The 4,153-nt window shown below is 38.3% G+C and overlaps 1 non-coding gene across 1 annotated transcript; it reads right to left on the reverse strand.

Annotated features, from left to right (window-relative positions):
- Positions 1-3,570: 3,570 nt before the first annotated feature.
- On the reverse strand, positions 3,571-3,674 carry LOC121480851. The gene has a single exon (XR_005985118.1). It is a non-coding gene; the product is annotated as a U6 spliceosomal RNA (small nuclear RNA).
- Between the last annotated feature and the right edge of the window lie 479 nt (positions 3,675-4,153).

A 4,153-nucleotide genomic window follows, 5' to 3' on the forward strand; every position in this document is an offset into this window, starting at 1 on the left:
ATATAATTGTGTATACTGGTACAAACTTTTTATTTTTAAAAGATTTATTTATTTATTTTAGAGAGAGAGTAAGCAGGGGAGGGGCAGAGAGAGGGGGAGAGAGAATTCCAAGCAGATCCTACACTGAGCATGGAGCCTACAGGGGCCTTGATCCCACGAGATGAGATGAGACTGACCCGAAACCAAAAATCAGATGCTTAACTGACTGCACCACACAGGCACCCCATTGGTACAAACCTTTTAGAAGGCATATATAGATGTGTGTGTGTGTGTGTGTGTGTGTGTATTTTATTTTTTAAAGTAATCTCCATGCCCAACATGGGGCTGGAACTCACAACCCAGAGATCAAGAGTCACATGTTCTACCCACTGAGCCAGCCAGGCATGCCTATGTGTGTGTGTGTGTGTGTGTGTGTGTGTGTGTGTGTTAGTTAAAGGGAAAAAACTGAGGAATATTTATCAAACTATTAGCAGTGGTTTTTCTGGGGCATGGGATTGTGGGAGATTTTCTCGTTTTCTCAATCATATACTTCTGAAATCTTATGTTAAAAAGCAATTAACGATTGCATATTCTTGGTTATTGAAAAAGCAAGGAAGATATTAAAAAATAATAGAAAAGGCACACAAAATAGTTCCATGTTCTATATATGAATACTGAATCTGAATACTGAGCTGAGTACTTTGTGTATCTGTGGTTGGTATCATATAGCAACCTTCACTACGTGAAGGATGAAATAATGAAAAAAATGAGTATTAAATGCTTTTGAAACGTGTTTTATTTACTTTTGTTTATTTATTTTATTTATTTTTATTTAGTTGACAGAGAGGTAGAGTGACAGAGACAGCACAAGCAAGGGGAGTGGCAGACAGGAGAGAGAGAAGCAGGCTCCCTGCTGAATGGGGAGCTTGATGTGGGACTTGATCCCAGAACCTCAAGTACTGACCTGAGTCAAAAGCAGATGCTCAACCGACTGAGCCACTCAGGTGCCCCTGAAACATGTATTTTAAAAATTGTAGGGGATCCCTGGGTGGCGCAGCGGTTTGGCGCCTGCCTTTGGCCCAGGGCGCGATCCTAGAGACCCGGGATCGAATCCCACATCAGGCTCCCGGTGCATGGAGCCTGCTTCTCCCTCCGCCTGTGCCTCTGCCTCTCTCTCTCTCTCTCTGTGACTATCATAAATAAATAAAAATTAAAAAAAATAAAATAAAATAAAAATAAAAATAAAAATTGTATGACAGGGGCGCTTGGCTGGCTCATTTGGGAGAGTATGTGACTCCTGATCTAGGGTTGTAAGTTTGAGCCCCATGTTGGGTGTAGAGATTACTTAAAAATAAATAAACTTGGGCACCTGGGTGGCTTGGTGGTTGAGTGTCTGCCTTTGGCTCAGGTTGTGATCCTGGGATCCTGGGATCGAGTCCCACATCAGGCTCCCCATGGGAAACCTGCCTCTGCCTCTCTCTCTCTGTCTCTCTCATGAATAAATAGGTAAAATCTTAAAAAAAAAAAAAAAACAACTCTTTAAAATAAATAAATAAATAAATAAACTTTAAAAAAATGTATGACAGCATTCCCTCTGCAAAATTACATACTTGCCAAGTAGAAATTCAAGTTACACAAGCAAGAGCCAATTTTAGCTTCTATGTGAATACTGTCTTCCCATACATGCCTTACCCTTTTCTCTAGATAAAGATCAGATTAGATGTCTTTCATATGGGAATTTCAAAGCAGTTTAAAGATATTAATTAGTTCTCACAACTCTGAATTGGGTGTATATTATCATGTCTATTTTCCATATGATAAGACTGATAGGCTGAATGGTTTCCCAGTATTCTATACCTCATATTGTTAGTGAAACCAAGAATATCATTACTTAATTGACCATGTTTTCTTTCTTGAGAAGAGATAAACCAATTTTGGGGTGGATAAGTCAAACTAAATAGCTATTTATGCATCAAACATTTTGTTAGAAACAGGTATTTTTATTTTTATATTTTCTAAATAACCTGGAGTATATTTTTTCAGTAGGCTCCACACCCGCATGGATCCCAACTCGAAGCTTGAACTCAAGACCCTGAGATCAAGACCTGAGCTGAGATTAAGAGTCTGATGCTTAAGCAACTGAGCCACCTGGGCATTTAAAATTTACTCTATACCCCAGTAGTTGGTTGGACAATATTTTCTAAATTAAAATTTCTATTTAAAATAAATAAATAAATAAAATTTCTATTTTTGAAAAAAGATTTTATTTATTCATGAGAGACACACACAGAGGGGGCGGAGAGAGAGAGAGGCAGAGACACAAGCAGAGGGAGAATCAGGCTCCACGCAGGACGTGGATCCTGGGTCTCCAGGATCATGCCCTGGGCTGAAGGAGGCGCTAAACTGCTGAGTCACCGGGGCTGCCCTAAGATTGCTATTTTAAAATATGTAAACAGGGGATCCCTGGGTGGCTCAGTGGTTTTGCACCTGCCTTTGGCCCAGGGCACGATCCTGGAATCCCGGGGTCGAGTCCCACATCGGGCTCCCAGCATGAAGCCTGCTTCTCCCTCTGCCTCTCTCTCTCTCTCTCTCTATCATAAATAAATTAAGATAAATCTTTTATTTTATTTTATTTTTTTTAAGATAAATCTTTTAAAAAAATAAAATGTGTAGACAGAGATGAAGCTCTGTTGTAGTTTCATCAAAGATCTGCTTTGGGTATTTTGTCAATTATAAGAAATGTACTTACAGATGAAGTAACTTGGTTTAGTGACTAGGAGACCTACTTTTAAAGATCCTGACCTGGTATACTGGAAGGATACAATAAATTCTTGGAAAAGGCAGGGTCAGAATACACTTCACTTGTGCCATTACTATACTAACTGCTTTATTCACATTATCTCATTTAATCCACCACATTGCACTTCTCATTTTACAGATAAAGAAAGAGCCCAACTGAGACTTACCTGAGTCATGTTGATTAAGAAGGCAGGCAGGATTCTAAAAATCAAGTTAATAAAGCCAATTTGAAAAAAAAAAAACGAAAGTCAATTTGAGTCTACCATGTTCTCCTTTTTGTTTTTAATTTTTTTTCAAAGATTTTATTTATTTATTTGACAAAGAGAGAGAGCACAAACAGGGAAAGTGGCAGAGGGAGGAGAAGCAACCTCTCCACTGAACAGGAAGCCTGATGTGGGGCTCAATCCAGGGACTGGGACTGTGGGATCATGACCTGAGCTGAAGGCAGACACTTAACCTTAACTGCTTAACTGACTGAGGCACCCAGGTGCCCCTCTTTCTTGTTTTTAATTTCCAACTTGAATCAGATGCATGATTTTAACCTGCCATTTTGAACTCTGTATTTATGAATATGCCCATTTAAGCAATAGTCATTATTTAATTCTTTTTTTAATTTAAAATCAATTAACATAGAGTGCATTATTCATTTCAGAGCTAAAGTATAGTGATTCTTCAGTTACATATAACACCCAGTGTTCATTACATCAAGTGCTCTCCTTAATGCCCATCACCCAGTATCCTCCCAGCCACCTCCCCTGGCCAGCAACCCTCAGTTTTTCTCCCATAGTTCAAAAAATTATGGAATGCTTCATGAATTTACATGTTATCCTTGCGCAGGGGCCATGCTAATCCCTGTATTATTCCAATTTTAGTACATGTGCTGCTGAAGCGAACACTAATCTATTTAATTATTGATCAAATTTTTATGCAAGGAAACTATTTCCAATTTTTTCTATTCTCGTTTTTATTTTACTGAAATGATTATGTGGCAGATCAACTTTTTCCATGTACATTTTACAGTGAGATTCATTGCAGTCATCAGGTTTTTATCCTTGTCAAATTCTGTCCATTTTAACTACTGCTATGGTGAGCTTTCTTTCACAGCTATTATTTTCATGAAACTTTATTTTTCCCTGTGACCCAAAGTATTTATTGGATTAAAGAGATAGGGTCAAAACATCCCCTTTTGCCTGGGATGCAAGAGTTTAATATAGGTCATTTCTTATGATGGTAATGATGAGGCAAGTCTTATCTTACCTTCTCTATCTATCTCACGGGAGGGAGGCTCAAATGCAAAAATAGATGTGAAAGTGCTTTGTAAGGTGTAAAAGTTAAGTAAATGTCACTTTACTGATTGTTAAAACAAGTCATATAA

The sequence above is a fragment of the Vulpes lagopus genome, chromosome 22 (assembly GCF_018345385.1).
Source record: "Vulpes lagopus strain Blue_001 chromosome 22, ASM1834538v1, whole genome shotgun sequence".
NCBI classification, from domain to species: Eukaryota; Metazoa; Chordata; class Mammalia; order Carnivora; family Canidae; genus Vulpes; species Vulpes lagopus.